The sequence below is a fragment of the Sus scrofa genome, chromosome 7 (assembly GCF_000003025.6).
Source record: "Sus scrofa isolate TJ Tabasco breed Duroc chromosome 7, Sscrofa11.1, whole genome shotgun sequence".
In the NCBI taxonomy this organism is placed as follows: Eukaryota; Metazoa; Chordata; class Mammalia; order Artiodactyla; family Suidae; genus Sus; species Sus scrofa.
The window spans coordinates 573,006-594,429 of record NC_010449.5 but is presented as its reverse complement, the minus strand read 5'-3'; the positions used below and the strand labels follow the sequence as shown (position 1 = coordinate 594,429).

Here is a 21,424-nt window from a genome sequence, read left to right as displayed (position 1 = left end):
ACTCTGCTTATCGGAAAGACGGCTACCGTCTCGGTACAATCACACGCATGTACGTATTTTGCTCAACCGAGAGCAGCAGGCTGACATATTCTGTGTGTTTTCTCCATGCTTGTTTTTGTAAAAACAGCACATGGATTCTTAATCTGCCTCGCATTCCTAAATGTCACATATGATCCTTTAACATAAAACTCACACGGGCTTTCTTCCTGTCAACGTGGAAACGGCTGGTGATGAATCGTCCTTAGCATCTCTGTCCCTCTCTTTCTGATCTTGAACCCGAGAAGAGACATGTGTAATTATTTCTCAAAGTATTCAATGATTTTCTTCATTTCTTTTACCGCTGCACCTATGGCATAGGAAAGTTCCCGGGCCAGGCGTCGAATCAGAGCCGCATCTGTGACCTACGCTGCAGCCACGGCAACATCAGGTCCTTAACCCGCTGAGTGAGGCCAGGGATCCTACCTGCATCCCGCAGAGACTACGTCAGGTTCCTAACCTGCGGAGCCACAGTGGAAACTCTGATTTACTTCAATTTCAACTAATTAGTTCAAGAGAAGGAATTGTTGTTTCTCCAGCTGTAGCAGTGTCTGATGTTAAAATCATCGTCACTCCAAGGGTTGCTACGACTGTTGGAGCTTAAACATCTTTCAGTGGTTCCCTTGGCACTTTTCGAAATGACCCAAGTGCCCAGCTATAGTTTACGTCATTGTCCCTTTGTGCTCGTCTGCCCTAGACCTGGACCCCCTGCGCCCTCGTCATCGTCTTTCCAGCGTATCTGCTCTTCCTTCACAGCAGCTGAGGACACTGACGCCAGGACGGAGAATTCGGACGACGTGAGGAAGAGGATCTGGAAACGAGCCCCGGCACGATGGCGCCACTTGTCGATGTGCTCGAAGGTCTGTGGCTGCGTCCGGTTCTGTCAAGGGTAAGAATCCCCGTTTCAGCTTGGACGCAGTCACACTGGACCAAACGTGGTCTTGGTGTTTGTACTAAAAGCAGTTTTCTGTGTCGGTGGCCACCTGGTAAGCTTGGCCCTCCTGCTCTGGGGTCCCTGGACGGTCCCTGCAGCAGCGCGTCCTGCCTCCCAAGCCCCCCCCCACCTCCGCAGTTTCTCCTCAGAATTGTGCAGTCTCCCTCTTACACCTGTGGCCCCCCCGAGGCTGTGGGGCATCTATCGTGGTCCCCACCTGCCTCGCTGCCCCTCCCCCGACGGCTCCTCCCAGGCCTCAGGTCTCAGGGTCTCGTCTTTTCTCGCGGGGGCCTTTCCCACTCTTCAGTGACCACGTCCTACTTTGCTGTAACCTGCCTGCCTGTCTGACTTGCTGCGACCTTAGAGCAGAGGCTTCACTGGCATGTGTGTCGGTGGGGTGGACGTGGCTCTGGTGGGAAGTGGGGGGAAGCCGTGATCTGCTCTGAGGACGTGGGGACCCTGGCGAGGGTCCCCACGTCCACGTCCCTTAAACTCTCTTTGAACAATTATCCAGTCCTACCATTTGAGAATTTGCCACGTCTCACTGCTACCAGTGGCGGCTAAGACGCCCCCGCTCAGGCTGTGTCAGCGGCTGGGATGCCCCCAGCCTCAGAACGGGCTGGATTTGCTCCTTGTTCCCTCACCTGCGTTCTGTTCTTGCACCAAATGCCCGACTCTAGTTCACCACTCAGCCAGGGCTTTCATGTCACTGGCTGTTGTCTTTCATGGGGTGGGGGGGTTCACACCACCTGGCCTTTGCTGCTTCTCCCAAAGAGCCCCACCCTTATCAAAGCTCAGATAAGTTTGAGAAGGTTAGGGATGAAAACTACCTTGGCATTTGATGTGTATTTGCATATGCATGTAATTTATTTGGGGGAAGATTAGAGCAGCTATTACCCAAGCAAAGATAATAATTGCCCTAATTAGTGATAAAGTGGAATTGGCATTTTAGGAGGCTCGGAGTCCACATCCTGGGCAAATGTTTGTATAAGACGTAACTTTCGAGGAGTACCTGCTTGAGCTGCCTTAATTAACTTCATTCTACTTACTAGACCCGTGTTTGTTCCCGTCTGGGGTTTTACATTAATAAACACAGAGTCCATCGTAGGTAAATGGCCCTTTGTTAAACGTGTTGAGGGAGCGGTGTGACCCACAGCCACGTGCCAGGTCGCGGGTCCCGAGTCTGGTCCAAAGGGATGAGCAGTGCAGGCTTGGCAGGCCTTCTCCTGCAAGTCCGAACGCAGCACTTCGGGCTTCGTAAACCACAGGGTCTCGGACAGTGCCTGAGAGGGGCGTGCTTTGCGCCCACCACTTCTCAGACGTCGCCGGCTGCCCGTGCGGTCACAGGGTCACTTTAGAAAGTAGAAGTCAGTCAGTGGGGACCACAGGCCGCACGGCTCTTCGATGCACAAAGTGGGGAGTTTGGGGTCACAAACTCTCAGTGTCTTTTTCTAAGGCTTGGACGCTTTTGTTTTTCTGCTCTTGTTTCTAGAGTCTTAGTTCAAGAAAGAGCCACGGCTGCTGAAGCCCCCACGTTTCTGAGGATGGGGGCAGCTGGCTCCTGCAGGTGCATCTGAGGGCAGCTCTGGGGCTGCACAGCCCGGACCCCCACAACCCTGAGGGTTTCTGGCCTTTGACAGAAAGCATCCCGCGACCCTGCTGTGTACAGTTACCTGCAGGTACAACCTGAAGGGAAAACCTCAGGGGACCAGTTGTATGTCTCACACACACACACACACACACACATGCACACGCACACTCAACACATGTGCATGTCCTGAACGCACTGTTTGCAGATACACTTGAGGGACACATGAGGCTAAGTCACCTGTGATCACACCGCCCTGAATTCCGCCCCCATCGTCCTCACCACCCGCCCTGGACCCGCGAAGCCCCGGCCTGGACCCTCGCTTGGGGTGCAGCCAGCCTGCTCCAGCCAAGCCCCTGTCTCAGGACGCGGGGGCCAAGGAGGGAGGGACCCGGAGCCAGAGGGGCCGGGAGGCGGCTCAGGGACAGCATCTACACAGCACAGACTTCATGGAGCGCTCCCTCTAGGATACAAAGTGTGGTATTTATGCTGAAGCTACTCCTTGTCTGCGTGACCCCGGCCAGCTTGGGACGCGACTCAGGGCCCGTCAGCGGCTGCCCCGCAGGTTACCCTCGCTGTCACTTTCTCCCCTCGTTTTCCAGGCCTCGCTGGTTGCTCCCTCTGTTCTGCCAGGTACCCCAAGATGGGCTTTTGGAATCAGGGGACAGAAACACGCGGTGGACGCCTTGTTCCCCAAGAGGGCCGGGCTGGCGCTGCTTTCTCACGCTCGCGTCCGGCCCCGAGGGCCGTTTTCCGAGTTCTCTTGCTGTTCCCTGTGCTGTTAGCGCCCACATTGAACCCAGGGAGGAGCCAAGGGCAGGTCCCAAAGCCTCGGGGGCGCCCACACCTCCTGGGGGGCCGGGGGTTGCAGAGGCTGCCGCTGGGGGCGAGAAGGGGGCCGTGGTGACGGCCGGGCCTGCCCGCGGGAGCTCGGGACGTGGCCTCCGCCTGGGGTTTCTTCATGGACGACTCAGTGCCAGGGTCCCCCCGTCTTTCACCCGCAGGCACGGGTGTGGGTGACGGAGTCAGGAGGGTGCCGCGTCCTGAGCCCCGGGGCCGAGCTGGAGGAGGGAGGCCTCTGGAGCTGGGAGCTGGAATGTGGCCGCTAGCCAGACGGACCGTGACCATTTAGGACGATTTGCAAGCACAGGCCCCCGTCCTGCTGTCCCCATGTGCTCTCCGGGCATCCAGGACTGTGACCCCAGAGGAGAGGGGCCACAGCTGGGCTGCCCAGCCCCGGGGGCAGGAGGAGGCCTCCAATGACGGCAGCCCCCTGGGGCCATCCGGCCGGCGCCCCCACCCCCCGCCGGAGGTCAGTCAGCAGCAGCGCTATCTGGCCGCCCACCCTGCTTCCTGCTCCTGGTGACGGCGTCACCCCCAGCAAGCGGAGTCCTGTGTCTCCTCCGTGAGAATCACTGCGGGGTCTGGGAGATGAGGAAGCGGCCAGGGTCTCGCAGCCCCATCTCTAAGGCCGTGTGTGTGTCTGGTGCGTGTGTGCGTGCGCTTGACTGCGTGTGTGTCTCTGTGTGCCTGTCCATGTGCACGTGTCTGTGTGCATGTCTGTGTGTGTGTGTCCATGTGTGCGTGTGTCCACGTGTGCATGTGTCCGTGTGCAAGTGTCAGTGTGTGTGTGTGTGTGTGTCAGCATGTGTGCGTCTGTGTATGTGTGCCTGTGTGTGCATGTCCACGTGTGCATGCGTGTGCATGGCTCTGTGTGCATGTCCGTGTGTGCCCTTGCCCAGGGCATCTCCGAGGGAGCCCTTGCTTGGGTCCTGCCCCTTTGCCGGCAGTCGAGAGGGTGAAGCTGCTACAGCAACGCCTGCCTCCTTCAGGAAACGCCAGCTCCTCTCCGAGCCCCTGTGGGTCCTATTTTGTTTGGTCTCGGCCTCCGCCTCCAGGGCATCTGGTGACTTCATTTCTGGGCCTAGCAAGCTGGGGGACTGTTTTGCAAGCGTCTTCCAGAATTTAAGCCTCCTTGTGGAGGGCGCGGTTCTTGGCACGAACGATGTGGCTTTGTCTCCGGCAGCCATTAATTCTGGTCCTCGACCAGCTCCGGGAAGCCTGGGATGTGCTGGTTTTAGGGCGACGGAACCACAGGCGGGGGCTCGCTGGGCCCGGGTCTGTGCGTCCGTGCTGGACCGGCTGGGACATGGGCAGCACAGCACAAAGCATTGTCATCTGCACAGCGTGTTGATGCTGTGGTGAGCATGTTGGGGCTGCCACCCGATGTGTAAGGATAATTACACCTGGAGCTCAGGCACCCCGGCCCTACGTCACCCCCTCAACCCTCCTGGGCAGGAGGAAGTGTCAGGATTCCCCAGAGACTGCTGGGGAGCCGGGCGTCCTGGGGCCCGGGGGCTGGCAGAGCCCCGGGAGCACCCTTGAGTCGGCCTGGAGGCTGTTTGCTGATCTCGGACCCTGGCTTTTGGAGGAAAGCCTCCTTTCCTTCCCAGACTTGCCCTGGAGGGAAACGTGACTCAGCGAGACCCGACTTCAGGGCTGAACTGCCCTGTCAGGAAGCGGGAGCCTTGCTTTGGTGCCCTCCTGAATCTCCTTGGGGAAGTTGGGACAAAAGCCCTGGCGGTGGGGGCTGGCCAGAGGCGGGCGCAGGCCCCCCTACGCCGGAGCGGGAGAGGCATGCTGTGTTCCCTTCCTTCTTAAATTGGCGGTTGGACGAGGGCGGCCTGAGCGGGTGACCCAGGGCCCAGGGACGCGGGCGGTTGGGCGCCAGGTGCCAGAGGCGCCGTTAAGGGTGGCATCTCATCTGAGTGTTGACTGTCCTGCTGGGTGTTTTCCTTCAGATAATTTTGATATGAAAAGAAGTGGTCTATTCAGGGGCCTTGCTGCCTTTGCCATATTCCAGCTGTTAAAGCATCTGCTCTGGTCTCTTCCACGGGACAGCTCATGGGCCAGAAGAACCTAAGAGAAACTCTAGTGCCATGGTCTCAACATCATGTGCTCTGTGGTCCCCCTAAAGAAGGAGGGATCTAATTGCTCCTGATGCTCAGGGCCAGCGTGGCCTCAGGAGCCTCTGCTCATGTGGCCACTCTGTCCTGTCCGACGACAGTGATGGGCAGCGAGGCCTGGCCTTGAACCTGCTCCAAAGTCCGCACGTCTGTTTGGCTTCATCTCATTTTTAAAGAAGTGATTTCTGCAGCTTTGTACAATCCATGTCATATATTGATATGGTCGAACATACACACCTGTGTCATTTATAAACAGGTGAACATGCACCTGCAGGACATAGAGAGTCAAGGTTTCCTGGAGGAGGGCGTGTACAATTCAAGAAGCGAGGCGGCCACCCTGTCAGTGGACACAGCGGGGAGAGCTCAGTCCGTCACACCCACTCCCTGCTTTTGCCCCGAGGAGGTGGAGCAGAGGGCTTTGTGGACGGGGGGCTGCTGGGAGGCCGGAGGGGCGCCCGGGCGTCGCCCTCACAGTCCAGAGCCCTGCGTGTCACCCCAGGCGGCCCTCCAGCCCCCACGCTCACGGGGCTGGTGACTGCCGGTCGGGGCCCCACGGAGCCCGAGGGTTCGGCCCCGGAAACCCGCACAGACCACGTGCTCCCCTTCTGGCGGATCCCAAACCTGGCTTCACAGCTTCCTCTGGGCGAGCCGATCATCTTCCTGTCAAAAACATGCTTTCCTTTTTTTGTCCCTACGAACAGACTCATCAAAATCAAAATTTGAAAAAAGGACTAATTAGCGACACATGAAGGAAGAAAGAATGGGCAAAGATCGGCTGTGTCTCGTGTCCGTGGTTAGGCTTCCTTGGTTTGGGGTTTGAGTGTCGTCTCAGCGGCTGGCGAAAGCTGGACGGGACGCTTGTGGGGAGAGGCGTCACCCAGCTGCCAGACAGGCTGCGGGGCTGGGACCGGGTTGCCTCGGGTCTGGAGCTCAGTTGAGGGGCTGATCCTGACAACACCGAGCCCTCCGGCTCACGAGCCAGGTGCATCTCCCCACGGACTCAGGACTGGGCTTTGCTCAGCAGCGTTTCTCGGTCTTGAACATCTAGTGCCAGATTATTTGTGAGTATGATGACACTGGGAACGGGGTTGCGTTTTGAGTTAAAATCCCCACTTGTTCCTCATTCATTGCTGGTGCAGCCCGTGGTGGACGGCTCCAGAGCCCCGCGGCGCCAAGTCCAAGGACACTCAAGGTCCTCGGCAAAACGGCTTTTGGTGCCTGCATCGAACCTGCGCCCACCCTCCCTTATACTTCAAAGCATCTCTAGATTACTTGTAATGCCCGATACAATGGAAATGCTGTGCAAATACTTACAAACACGATGCTGCCGATGCAGTTCCTGGCACAGAGCAAATTCAAATTTTGCTTCTTGGAACTTTCTGGGATTTTTAAAAAAATTATTCTCGATTTGTGGTTGGCTGAATCTGAGGGTATGGAACCCGTGGACATGGAGGGCTGCTTGCATATAGAAATGCGGATTTTTCAGTATTGATCTTGTACCCGGCACCCTTGATATTCTTCTTAGTTCTTGTGTCTTTTCTCTTGAGCCCATGAGCTGGTCCACAGAGGTGGTTTATGTTGGGTCCAAGACAGACAGCTTTAGTTCTTCCTCTCTCACCCGGGTGCATCTGACTTCTCTTTCTTGCAGGAAAGGCCCGTCCAGGACAACAGCGAACAGAAGTGGGACAAGGTATGACCTTTCTCTTGTTTCTGCTCTCAGGAATAAAGGCTTCGCATTTCACCGTTAGGTGCACTTTCCTGGAGTGGAGACGTTTCCCTCCGAGCCCCAGTGTCCTGCGGGGCTGGATTTTGTAAAATGCGTCTGTGTCCACTGAGGTTGTCACGTGGGTTTTCTTTTTTAGTTTATTAACATGGTAAAATATATTGACGGACTTTTGAATGCTGAACAAACCTTGCCTTCTTGGGTTAAACCTCATTTAGTCAAAATGTGTGTGCCTGTATATCTATTTGTATGTATATATGCATATACGTATGAACACAGATGCAAATATTCTAAACAAAGTGTCAGCAAGTCAAATCCAACATTATATAAATGTACATATGTGTATAATATTTGCATCTGCGTTCGTGAGCGGTACTGGTATTTTTTCTTGTCAAGTTTTCACATAGCTTTGCCGTCAGGATAACACTAGCCTCGAAGATGAGTCAGTGTGTACTCTCTCTTTCTGCGCTTTTCTAGAGGGGTTGGTAATAGCACACAGTTTGTGCAGCCCGAATGCTTTTAAACTTATCAAGTTTGTTGTGTGGCCCAGAATATGGCCTCTCCTGGCAGATGCACTTGGAAAGGCGGTGTATTCTGCCGTCGATGGCTGGCAGGTCCTGTCGATGGCAGGCGGGTCGGGGTGGGCACTCTTTTGGCTGATTTCTTGTCTGTTTGTGTTCCCGGTTTGGGAGAAGAGGTTTGTTGCACACCCTCTCCTGACAGCGTCGGCACAGTTCCCTTTCTCTCGCTTCTGCCCAAACCAAATGTCAGCGATGTTTTGGGGCAGGGCGGGGTGCAAGCAGACAGAGTCTTTGAACGGCCACACATCTGCTCGTTTGGGCTATTTTTTGAATAAGTGGATGTATAAAAATTCGAGTTTGGGGCCCGTAGGCTCTTGAGCTGGTGGGTCTCCTCGTGGAGGGAGGAAGTTCCTGGGGGCAGGTTCCCAGAGGCCAAGTTCGGGTCATTTATTCAACAGGTCAGGATTCAGGAGATGACGCCAATTTGTCAAGGAGGAAAAGGAATTCGTTTCAACTCATCAGAAACTCTAAGGTTAGACATCTCATATCTATAAATTATGCAGTTCATTTTTGGATTTTAGTACCTAGGTTGACGACTTTATACATCAAAAATCAATTTGCTCCTTATCAGTGCTGTGCAGATTTTGAAGGTCTTATTCCTTTTAGAAGCCACAGAGTTTGGAGGAGGCTGGAGTTGTGGTGGGAAACTCAGAAATGCAGAGATCAGAAGGAGGTCTGCTCACAAGCCTTCCGATCAGCCTGTCCCAACTGGAGCATCAGCCAAAAGGGTTTTAAATCTGAGCGAAGCTGGTGAAAGCAGTTGGTTAAGGAAGCCCCACTGGCCTTCGGTCTTCAGGAGGTGGCCTTCATTCCGGCCGCCAGTGTGTGTGGTGCCAGGTGGAAGGTGTGGGGACAAAACCGGTGCCCGCAGGAGGCTCTGGGGATGAGAGGCTCTCGCACCCAGGACTTGGCCCTGCCAGGTGCTGCGTTTGTGGCGGGGGGAGGGTGCTTGGGGCTTGATGAGACCCCGGCAGAGCAGGTAATTGGGTTGGCGTCAAGGAGGGTGTATAGGTAAGCAGTGGAGTGACCTGACCGAATTTGGGTGTTCAGGCGTGACCTTCACCTTGGCATAACAAGGTCAGCGCTGTAGCATGTTGGATTTCACACTTGACACAGGCGCGGTAGCCGATTAGCTGTGAAATCCGCTTTCCTGATTCCAAATAGCCCTTTTCTAACTTGGGTCATTTCTGACCCTTCACATAATGAGAATATTTTCTAGGTCTGGGAAAGTACTGGGTCTGTGCTTGCAGCGTTTACAGGTGTTGCTTTCGGCGTCCTCCCGAAGGCGTCCTCCCCTTCTGGGCGTTTCCCCGCCCTTGAGCGGGCATGGCTGCAATACCACACTTGACTCACTAAAGTTAGCCAAAGTTTGCACACGGCCCTTCTGTGCAAAACTTACCAAGTTTCCAGTCTGGGATCTTTTACAGTGAATCACTCTCCTGGTACCGATGGTGCAGAGTCTCAGATTTCCGAGTATCCCCCGCGTGAGTGATCCGGGGATTGAAAATAGACCAGTCAGGCGTCACTGGAATTCTTGACGCCACAATTGGGTCACGTCTCTGAGGGATTTCTGCAGCTCGCTGGGTCGCACCGAGCAGAAGGCTATTTGTAAAAATCCCGTCCACGGGGTGCAAAGCGAGTCATGCTATTCAAGACCGTCCCCAAAGGCACCTGGTGGTGCGGAACTCCTGTGCGGCTCAGCCAGGCCCCAGCAGCTTTGTGTTTACCCGACAGAAGCCCCTGGAGCCTCCGCTCAGCTCTCCCGGTCGACGTCCGCGCAGACCCACTCGTGCCCAGCTCAAGGCGCGGCGGGGCCTGTCAGAGGGGCAGGTCCTGCCTTTCTCCAAGCGTGTGCATGTGGCCTGAGACACATGAATCGCTTTTCAAAATCCTTCAGGTGTTTGTGTGGTAATTTTAATACACTAGGCTTCAAAGCATGTGGGCGCCCTGCCAACAGGCGGACTAACCCAGGGGTGGGATTCTGGCATTTCTCGTTGAATGCCCTGAGCTGTTAGGGAAGAGTGTTTCCAACGAGGAGGAGGAGTCCAATCATGCCGCTGGGAGGTGGGTTTTTTTTTTTTTTCTTTTTTTACTGTTCTTTTTTACAGCAACTTAAGGTTTCATTGCCAAGCCATAACTATTTCTAATTTTAGCTCAGATCCATCCTCCTGATCTCCGCGCGTCACTGTCTGATTCCTGCTCTACGTTCTGTAGAGACGTCACCGCCACCTGACTTGTGCTGGTCACGACAGGACTGTGGCCGCTCACCATGAATTCCAGGCGCCCGTCAACGCTAATGGATTCATCACTATTACTAAGTCAGGCGCCCGACTTACTACGAGTTGGCACTAGCAGCGACGCCGAGGAAAGGTCACGTGGCCCAGCGACCATGCTCACTCTTCCCTGCAGAAAGGGACCTTCTGCCAAAGTCAGCGAGGGAAGCAGCCGAAGCGTCTGACTCACCCCCAGCACAGCCTTTGGCAACCGCGCCTTTCTGCAAAACACAGCACGTTTTTCAAATTCCTCCAAATAACTATGATAACAATAAAGAGATGCTCAGGGAGAGGAGGGAGACTGCTGTCCCCAGCCTGCTCTGTGGCACGTCCCCAGGGCCATACTCCAGCTCCTGCACTGTTGGCTGATTTCTGGTCAGTTGGGAAGGAGCCAGCAGTCAGAATGGAGCTCTGGTCCTGGGGAAAGATCTCGGGGGCTGGTACTGGATTCTGTCTGTTTGGCTCCTCGACCAAGTGCCTCTTCCTAGTCACTGTCCAAAGCACCACAGATTGGGCAGTGATTCACTCTCTGGTGATCAGGTGTGCCCTGGGCATCAGGCACTGATTCAAAGGACACGCACTCCCAGCAGAGCCAGTGGGCAAAGCCCAGACACTCCTTGCTGTGTGTCAGGGCACAGAGGAAAGCTGCAAAAAACAAACAGGCCAGCTCCCGCTCTTGCCAAATCAAGATCTTCCTTTGGAAGGAAGAAGCCACTGATGTTCAGGGCTCATTCTAAAGATTATCCTGTGGGATCAACTGAAAGCTAAGAAACAAAATGTAGGCACCTTCTTTGATGACATCTAAAATTTGTGCTTTCCTTGAAATCAATGTCGTGTTTCTAAGTTCAATAGAATTTCAAATTCAAATGTTTGTTTTAGAGTTTAAAACATTCCTGTGTGTTAAAGTAAAATAATTTAGGGACAGCTAAACCCTAAAAGGAAGAAAGAGTTCTGATCACATTCAATGAGATCAAGGAGGAAGATGTGAGAGAAAAATGGTTTCCATGACAACCTCAAGGTAATCAGCGGCAAAACCGCATTTCAACAGTCGTAGCTTCTTCTGTTCTAATGCCACACAAAGCAAGAAAGAGTGTTGCTAAGTATTTGAATGAGGATGTTCCATACATTAGACTCCAAAGTTTTTGGACTCTTTTGAGCTTCTTGGATATGTCCATTTATGTCTTTCATCAACTTTGGAAAAGCTTTTGCATTAATCTTTCAACGGTTCTGTGCCATTCCCCCTCTCTCTTTTCTTTCCAGGATTCTAATGACAGGGACCGCATGCATTTTAGGCCCTCTGATTATGTCATGACGTGGCATTCATGTCCATCTTTCTGCTCTCTGTTCTTCAGATTGGCTGATTTCTACAGATTGATTCAGGTTCACCAAATCTTCCTCTCGTCAGCTCCACGATCTTGTTAAGCTCACCTAGTAAATCTTTCATTTTAGATACTCTATTTTTTAGAACTAGCATTTTGATTGGATTCATAAACTGTCTGCTTCTCTGCTTCCGAGATGTTCGTTAGTTATGAGTATGATTCCTTTATGTCCTGGAGCAGAACGGAAAGGTCCCTATCTGCTGATTACAACATGTGGGTCAGCCTGGCTCAGTTTTCCTGGAAACTCTAGAGTTTCTTCAAATGCCTGATGTTGAATTTTACTCTGGAAATGCAGTCGGTTTGTTGTGAGGACTCTGGACTGTGGTGCGTCCTCTTCCAGGAGTTGGGGTTTGATCTCAGCACACTGCTACCCGACTGGGAGGACACGCCAGATGCTGTGTCCCCAGAGAGAGTCCCTTCTCCCCATTGTGACTTCCGACACGTCCACCTGCTTTGCTTTCTCTCCAGTGCCTTCAGGCATTTGTTTCTGTATTTTGACAAGAGTTTTTTTGTGTCCCTCAGGGGCTTTGGACAGATTTGGTGAGAGTACAGTGATGATACTGCAAGTGAAAAAATGATGCAGTTGGCTGCAGCTCACAGACATCTTGGTAAACGCCCTGCAGCAAGACATAGAATTAAAGAGCACTCTGGGGCCTCCGATGACATCTCCTTTCTGTGTGTCGCTTGTGGTCGAGACAGCAGCAGGTGCAGGAAGGGAAGGGCTATGTGCGCCTGTCAGCATGGGGCTCAGACGGGGCGTGGCTATTCATGGTGATAGCATTTGTGGAGGGAAGAAAACATGAAAGTCCCTCCAGGCAATACTCAGATCACTGGGGGAACAATGAAGGGACAAGAACAGGAGTCCATGCATCTCAGAAAAACCTCCTCTGCCAGGGAAAATGCATACTTCTTCCAGTGGAAGCTAGGACCTAAGAGGGTATTTCCTGTCTTTGCAAAAACACAGCATTTTTTTTTTTTTGTCTTTTTGCTAATTCTTGGGCTGCTCCCCCAGCATATGGAGATTCCCAGGCTAGGGGTCCAATCGGAGCTGTGGCCACTGGCCTACACCAGAGCCACAGCAACGCAGGATCTGAGCCGCGTCTGCAACCTACACCACAGCTCATGGCAACGCCAGATGGTTAACCCACTGAGCAAGGGCAGGGACCGAACCCGCAACCTCATGGTTCCTAGTTGGATTCGTTAACCACTGCGCCACGACAGGAACTCCCCCCAAACACAGCATTTTAAACACATTGAGACATAATTGACATAAGCTGTGTTAGTTTTAGGTGTGTACATAATGGCTTGATGTGTGTGTATATTGGTAAATGATCACCACGATAGGTTTAGTTAACATCCATCACCTCACAAAGTTACCCATTTCTTTTCTTGGGATGAGAACTTTTAAGAAACACTCTCTCAGCAGCTTTCAAGTATACGATGCAGTGTTAGTAGCCACAGTCACCATGCTGTGCGTTACGTTCCCGGGACTTATTTTATAACTGGAAATCTGTACCTTTGGACCCCCCGTCACCCATTTTGCCCACTTCCCGCTTCTGGGAACCACCTGCCTGTTCTCTGTCACCACGAGTCCAAAATTTGTATATTTGTTTTAATATGCCACATGCAAATAAAGATCATATAGTATTGTTTTTCGCCCTCTGACTTATCTCACTTAGCAGAATGCCCTCAAGGTCCATCCATGTTGCTGCAAATGGTAGGACTTCCTACTTTTTATGGCTAAATAATATTCATATACTATATACATATATCACATTTTCTTTATTCATTCATCCAGCAACCCAAGTTGTTTCCATGTCTTGGCTCCTATAAATAATTCTGCAATGAGCGTGGGAGGCGGATTTTTTTTGGAGAGATAGTGACTTCATTTTCTTCAGACAAATTCCCAGGAATGGGATTGCTGGATCATATGGTAACTCTAGCTGACATTTTAAAGGAAACTCCATACTGTTCTCTACGGTGGCTGGACCAGTTTACGTTCCCACCCACAGTGTCCGAGCTTCCCCTTTTCTCCACACCCTCGCCAGCACTCATTTATGTTCTTTTTGATGATGGCCGTTCTGACAGGTGTGAGATGGTACCTCATGGTGGTTTGACTTGCATTTCCCTGCTGCGTAGCAAGGTGGAGCATCTTTTCATGTGCCTGTTGGCATCTGTATGTCTTCTCTGCTCTTCTGTCCATTTTCAGATCAGGTTGTTTGGGCTTTGGCTATTGAGTCATATGAATTCTTTATATATTTTGGCTACTAATCCCTCATCAGATATAAGATTTGCAAGTATTTTCTCCCGGTCTGTAGGCCGCCTTTTCAAAGGTGGTTCCTTTGCTCTGAAGAAATTTTTCGTCTGACATAGTCCACGTGTTTATTTTTGCTTTGGTCACCTGTGCTTTTGGTGTCAAATCCAAAAACATAGCCGAGACTGCAAGGGGCAGGGATGGCAGGTGCCTGCGAGGGGCCAGGAGAGCTGGTTTCCTCCCAGACCCGCCGCCGCCCAGTGGGCTGGCGGCACAGTGGACGTTCCTCGGTGAAGGTCATGAGGGCGCTCGAGTTCTGAGAGGGGAGAAGGGGATGAAGCCGTCGGGGCGTCTACGTGAAGTGGGAGCCGGGCCCGCCCTTCACCCTAAGCCTGCCGTTAATGTCTAAGCTCGAGGCACGGGCCTCCAAAGGCGAAAGCGTAAATACGCTTGGGGTCCAGACGAGGCAGGCCTTCTGGGCCCCTCAGGTGTCATGTGCACACAGACGCACACATGCACCCACACGCGTACGTACACACACACCCCTGAGTCGAAGCCCCAGGTCCACACCGAGCCGGGGTCACGTCGGGACCTGGCTGCACCCTCACCCCAGGTCCACATGCAAGTCCCCGGCAGACTTCTGTTGTCCCACCGCCCGCTCCCACCACAGCCAGGCGCGGCGCCCCTTGGTGGGGTCCCTCCCCACCTCCTCCCCCCAGGACCCCTCAGGGGGATTATCAGGCGCTCAGAGGCGGGGGGGCCTCTGCGGGTTGGGGGTGGGTGCGGAGACTGGTGCTTCCCCTGTCCTAGGGGCTGCCACGCCCTGGACCCCTTTCGTCACCAGGCTCCTGCAGAACGTGCTCTCTGACTGGCTATCTTAGCAACAGGCCTCCAGGCCTCTTTATTCCAGTGGCTGGATGTGAAACCCAGGCCAGAGGAGTCGCCCTGGTCAGGAGGCTCCTGCCGGGCTGCGTCTGCTGAAGCCTGGGGCAGAAGGTCCCTGGGTCGGCGGGGGGTCCTCGTCAGCGGATCCCCAGCCACTGCCGGGAAGCAAAGCTTCCCTCCCCGCAGCCTCCAGGACCCGGTCCTTGCAAAGACGAGGAGCTGAGGGCTCTGCCAAAGATGCTGGGAGAGCCGGGTGGAGCCTGGTTCAACTGTCCTGACAGCGGGAAGGCCTCAGGGACAGGCGAGTCCAAGAGAAGCACCAAGCTGGGTCCCTGGGACGTGTGGCAGCAAAGCGCGCCCTCCCTGGCCTCAGAGCATGAGGGCAGATGCCCAGGAGAGAAGGGGGCACCAGCCACGGCTCCCGCTAAGCCGGCCACCCGGCACCCCTGCCTGGACGTGCGAGTCCAAGGCGTTGCCCACGGATTAGACGAGCATCCCTCAGCCTCTGCGGGGGCCCCTGTGGAAGCGGCACGGGAGGCAGTGTGGCCTCCGTGTCATTTTCCCGTGTGGGAGGAGAGCACGACCAGGGCGCAGGCTCCGGCATCCCCCCAGACCCCCGGGGCTGCCGTTTTGCTAGTCGTGGTGGGAACGCGCTGAGTCTAGATCTGGACGGACGGCTGCCCACGTCGTCTGGAGGCGTCGAGAAGGCAGGGACGTGGAGGCACCACAGCAATGCCACTGGAAGCAGGGGAGGAAGTGTAGTTGGCTTTTGGGGTCAGGAATCCGTTTTGGAATAAAAACAAGGAGAAAGCAAGAGAAAGGAGCTTCAGCTCCCAGGCCTCCTCTGGGCAAAGGCAGGAGCAGTGCCACCCGTCCACGCCTGGGTCAGCCTGGAGGCCCTCCCCCCACCTGAAGGCCTTCTCCCACCTCTCGCCTTGAGGGGCTTCCCCCAGCCTGGAGGCCCCACCCCCAACCTGGAGGCCCCACCCTCACATCCGTCTCTGCTGAGCTCCTTTCTTAGACGTGAAAACCTGACGTGATGACACTGTGTGTGTCCCTGTCTGTGTCCCTGCAGCCGGTTTCCAACAACATGCTCTTTCTCGGGAAGGAACAGTCAAGATTCCTGAATGAGTCAGTTCACTCGGGAAAACATGCTTTCTAGACATGCTCACAAGAGGAAGGAGATCAGGTCCTGTGTGCTCAGGGTGAGGCGGGTGTGCTCGGTGCTTTCCAGGGCAGAGTTTGGCTAAAAAGATAAATTTCTGAACAGAGTACACATCATTCTGAAGTTTTGACTCAAGTCCATGCCTTTGTGTTAAACACAAACCGTGTACCAGACACTGAAAAAGAGTCTTCTGTCTTCAGATGTTTGGATAAAGAGAAGACTAATATTGGAGGTGGGAGGACAAAGGCAACAGGCAGTGGGTTTGAATTAAACCGACTGGTTCAGCCACTTCAAGTCACCCGATAAGCCACCACCCTGTGGACATTTCTGCTCCCAGGGGCTGTGAGAGTCTGAAATTGGTGACCACGCTCTTCTCTGGGCTGTGAAGCGGAGAGTCGGTGGATGGCAGCCCCTTCTCACGCTCCGACCTCCTGGAGAGGCCCAGCACCTGTGTCTGGGCACGTGTCCTAGGAGCGGTCACCAGCCCGGCGGCCCCTTCCCAGCTCCCACTCCTGCTTGCTCCACCCCCTCTACCCCGCCAGCCCTGAGAGCACTTCTGACGGCTCGACACCTCGGGCTGGGACAGAGCCCAGGGCAGCGCTGGCCCTTCCTGGGGACAAACTGGGGTTTCAGACCCCACGTATACATGTGCGAAGTGTGTAAAGTGGGGACAGGTCTCAGATGTCCCGGCTTCCTTAAACTCTGCAGCAAGGATGTTGGCTTTGGGGTGAGTGGGGGCTGGGGGGCCCTGGACGCCACCGTGGTCCACGAGGTGGCCCAGACGTGTGCCTGGGCCTGACGCTGCTCAGCTTCAACAGGCTAATGCTCGACTTCTGGGCGGCGCTCAGGCATGTCTGCACCTGCCTGGCAACCTGGAAGCTCCCCATGCCTCATGCCCATGCTCATGGGGTGGGGGGGGGCGCAGTGTGTTCACCTTGCCTTGGGGCAGGGGCGGGCTGACCCACGGGGCCCTGGGCAGAGGCTGGCTCACCTCCCTTCCTGGAATCTCCGTCCACGAGAGACCCGAATTTGTCTGCTGAAGCGATGAAGCCACAGTCCTGTGTGATGCATGAACAGGAAGCCAGGTAAAATCCTCTCAAGACACCTCCCAGGATTCAGGGCTGAAATCTTGTGGATGTGGAATGTTTTTAAAGGGAAAGGCAAAAACTTCCAACCCCGTTGAATTAATCCAGCTCCCTCGGGGGCGCCCTCACGGCCACCGTTCCTGCTCCATCTCCTTTCTGAGTGTGGTCCACGCACCCCAGCCCCTCCTGAGCTGTGGGTTTGCACATGAAATTCCCACAGAGCAGTTCTCATCCCCGTCTACACCAGAGGGGAGAGAGCCGGCCTGTTTTTGGGAATGGAGTGGAGAGAACAGAAGGCGAATGCTGGAAGCTTAGTTATGGCCGAGTCTTCAGAGCAGCAAATCCACTGCTCCGGAAGATGTGGTGCCAAAGGGGGTGATTAAAAGCGATCAATATGTATTTACAGATATAACGGCCGCATCCACAGCATGTGGACTGCATCCGAACTTCACTGCCCCTGCGGCAGAGCCAGATTCTCTAACCCACTTTGCTGGACCACGGATTGAACCCGAGTCTCCTCCGAAGTGACTGGAGCCGCTGCAGTCAGGTTCTTGACCAAATGCACAACACTGGGAACTCCGATAGCTGAAAATTTAAAATACCATCCTGTCCCATCAAAATCTCTGCAGAGGACATCAGCCTCTGATTGTTACTGACATGAAACAATTAATTTAATAAAAATCATCCCTTATTAATGTATTTTCCTGTGTAAACAGGGTTTACTCAGATTGGGCTTTCTGGCTACTTAATGTTAGGATATAAAACTGGTAATTACAGTTTTGAAAAAAGGAAGAACCCGCAGAAGAATGAGAAAAACTTGTTACATGGCAAAATCTGCTTATAAAAAAGAATCACCCCTTTAGCCCGAGTGCTTGGATCTGTGTGCTGCGGCTGCGGCCGGGGCGCCACGTCCCAGGGCTTCGGTTCCCAGGGCTGGGCCAGGGTGGCTCAGCCGGGCAGCGTCTACACCCCGGGACCCCTGTGGCCCAGCTGGGTAGCGTCTATACCAGGGTCCCTGCAATCCAGCCAGGCAGCATTTACACCCTGCGGTCCAGCTGAGCAGCATCCATACCCGGGACCCCTGGGGCCCCACTTGGACTTGCCAGCAGCAGATTCTCTTCGTCACTGTCAGCAATTTATTAACGTGGCCACAGTTTCTCAGAGTCACACACGCGCTGTCACCCACGTGCCCGCGGCAGGGATGGGTCAGGATCACAGGCTGACGCTCCTTCTCCCCTATCCGGCTGTGAGAGTTCGGCTGGCCGGCCGTTCTCACGTGAGGACAGGGCTCGAGTCCTCATCTGTTTCTTTTTTTTTCTTTTCCCACTGTACAGCAAGGGGGTCAGGTTATCCTTACAGGTATACATTGCAATTACAGTTTTTTCCCCCACCCTTTCTTCTGTTGCAACATGAGTCTCATCTGTTTCTGATTGTTGTGGTCTGAGGGGCCGGGCATCCCGTCTGCAAAGGAGGGGACCCTGTGAAGCGCCCCGGGCTCGCTTTTCAGGCGGCTCAGCGATCAGCCGTCCAATCAGGCGCACGTCTCGTGGTTGTCCTCAGAGCGGTTCGGCCACCCTCTCCCGACGTCAGTCCCTGTGAAACCAGGGGACAGGAAGTGCTCTCAGTCGCGGGAGAGGCCCCGCCCGGCGGAGCGGTGGCCCTGCCCTGGACGTGGTCCCCGCGTGGTGCCGGCCACTTCTCTGGGACGCCTGGCCCACGGATGCATCAAAGGGCTGCTTAAAAAAGACTCGAAAATAAACCCCTGGATTAAAAGTCGTGCACATGCACTGTCATAAATTCAAAGAAGCATAAAGAAGAAAACAGCAAATAATTAATTGACCTAGAAAGAATCAATTATTTTTTGTGTATTTCCAGTCAATTTTTCATATATGTATTTTTATAATATTGAGTTTATGCTGCATTTTAACCCACTTTGCACATAACATAAACGCTTCTCTTATCAAAAGACCTAGTTTTAATGGCTGAGTGATATTTTGCCATATGGCTGATTTCTCTAGGTTCTCAAACCTGGGGTTCACGTATCCTCTGTGGTATATAAGAGTCTTTTAGCTGGTGTACAGATAAATGTTTTTATTCTAACAGCAACACTAATTAGCATTCGTTTCATTTAGTGAGTTTCTTCTATTAAAAAAAGATGTACCTTCAGAGGTGAGAGGCACGGCGGCAATTCGTTTCACGGCTGCAACGTGTCCTTGGCCTGTGTCCTCCCGCCAGGAAGCCGTCGAGGTGGGAAGTAATAGGCTTTGGACCACCGCACGGAGATTCCTACCTGACACCTGACCGTGAATGCCATGCCTTTGACGAAAACCCGCTAATTCAAAGGAAGACGGCTCGATTTCCAAGCCTTATTTCTCCTCATAAAGCCTAAGTCTCTGATAGCTCAGAAAGGCACTGGACTCAAGCTTTTCTGAACCGAATGAGACCCTTATCCAAACGCTTCTCATCTAGACCTACAGGTCTCTGGACAGTAAATAGCGTCCAGAGAAACTTAGTTCTCCGGTGTTTCCTAAAACATTAGACCGTTCGCAGGTTACGGACTGATGGCCCGTGATCCGTCTTCTGTGACGATGGAGCCTTCTCTTCGGTCTAATGTGACCCTAGGCACAAACTTTCCAAATGGGTATTTCTTTTTTTTTTTTTTTTTTGTCTTTTTGCTATTTCTTTGGGCCACTCCCGCGGCATATGGAGGTTCCCAGGCTAGGGGTCGAATCGGAGCTGCAGCCACCGGCCTGCGCCAGAGCCACAGCAACGCGGGATCCGAGCCGCGTCTGCAACCTACACCACAGCTCACGGCAACGCCGGATCGTTAACCCACTGAGCGAGGCCAGGGACCGAACCCGCAACCTCATGGTTCCTAGTCGGATTCGCTAACCACTGCGCCACGACGGGAGCTCCCAAATGGGCATTTTTGATTGACTTCGCTGCAAAGCAGATTTATGATGGTCTCTGTGTGTGACGGGATCATGTATTTTTACTGAAATTAATACAAGAACTTGACACCTTGAGTCAGACCTGCTTTTGTTGTCATAACGTGGTAACTGCAGTAAGCTCTCCAGGAAGTTTTTCTTTAACTGTTAATACGTATCAGAGAAAGATTGTCTGACTGCTATGCCTTCCTCTTATGTCTGGGATAGTATGACTTAGAATGAGGTTTAGTAAAAAGAAGGGGAGCTAGTGTCAAGCCAACGTAAGGAGGGGATGAGTCAAAGGGCAAGTCGCTGGCGGGGCGGAAAGCTGGGTGGGGGGGGGGACATCTGAGCCGCGAGCTTCTCGCTGGACAGTCACTAGTTGCCAGGGTTTTGCCGCCGTGAACAGCTCTGAGCACAGCTCCTCACGTGTGTGGTTATTCCTTAGGCCCGATTCCTGGGATTCCAAGGTTAAGGTCGATGTGACGATTAGGAGCCGGCTTCGGGTTCCACAGAGTGAAATCCTAGAAGGATAATCTCGCCTCTGGATTTCCCAGTGCTTTTATCAAGGAAAGATAGAGGACTTAAGTTCTTCATTCGCAGGATCGATAAAGGAACGCAGGTCAGTGGAGCACAGACCCCAGGACCTCTGCTCTCTGCAAACGTCCCCCAGGTGTGTACGTGCCCGCAGCGCTGGCAGGTCCCCCCAAGGCCATGTGCCCGCCTTCTCTCCAGGCTCCAGCTTTGCCTCCCTCCCCACCTGCACCTGGACCCCTGCTCCCAGCAGAGACGCCCCCAGTCTGCAGCGGGAGAAAATGACCCTTCTCTTATTTATAGCTCTGACGACACTGGTAACGGATAACTGTAACAGTTTACCGAAGGCTGCGGTTCTCTCCAATCAGCGTTTCTTAGGAAAGGGAAATGCTGCCTTTGTTGGCAGAAATGGTAAAATTACGTCACATTCTCCTTTGGAAAAAGCCAGTAGATGTCTGTTTTACTACTGACGGTCCATTCGAACCTCCTCGTCCGGGTTGGTGTCTTTCCAGAGAAGGAATGAACGTCTGGCTACGTGTGAATTCCTTCCTTTGTGTCTGTTGCGGCCTCTGTAAAATACAGCCAGATCAGGTGCACCAGGAGGAAAGAGGGGACTGAGCCCTGGACCGGCGGTCAGAGGGCGGGTCAGGTCCTTCTCAGTGTGACTGCGGCAAGTTCAAGGACTAGCTGCGTGGGATGCTGTCCTGCCAGGTTGCGGTGGAGCAGCCCTGCTCACCTGTGCAGGGTGGAGCCCTGGACGCCGCTGCCGGGGGGTGGTCTCTGCCCCTCGCTGCTGTGCCCGAGAGTGGGCAGGGCCCCTGTGAGCAGGAAAGGCTTTGTCCCACTGCTCTGCTCCTTTTTAAGCTACACAATCTGGGCTATTTTGAAGTCGACATTAAAAGGGTGGGTGAGAGCCTTCATTTCTCAAAAGTGGACTGTTTTGTAGCAAGTGTAAAATGCAACTCTTAAGAACCAACTCTCGTTTGACTTCAGTATCTGTGAAGCCCCCAAAATTGTGACAATGAGGAGCTGGGTGTCATTTTCTGGAGGGAGCGTTTCCAGCCTTAAATCCTCAGAGGATCTCCCACCTGCAG

At 53.6% G+C, this 21,424-nt stretch overlaps 1 long non-coding RNA gene across 2 annotated transcripts; it reads left to right on the top strand.

The window, feature by feature from the left end:
• On the top strand, nucleotides 942-12,502 carry LOC102157853. Of its 2 annotated transcripts, none has more exons than XR_002346220.1 (3): nucleotides 942-2,649; nucleotides 7,173-7,214; nucleotides 8,227-12,502. It is a non-coding gene; the product is annotated as an uncharacterized LOC102157853 (long non-coding RNA). The 2 variants fall into 2 exon arrangements; XR_002346221.1 differs by lacking the exon at nucleotides 942-2,649 and having other exon boundaries at nucleotides 4,199-7,214; nucleotides 8,227-8,300; nucleotides 9,982-12,502.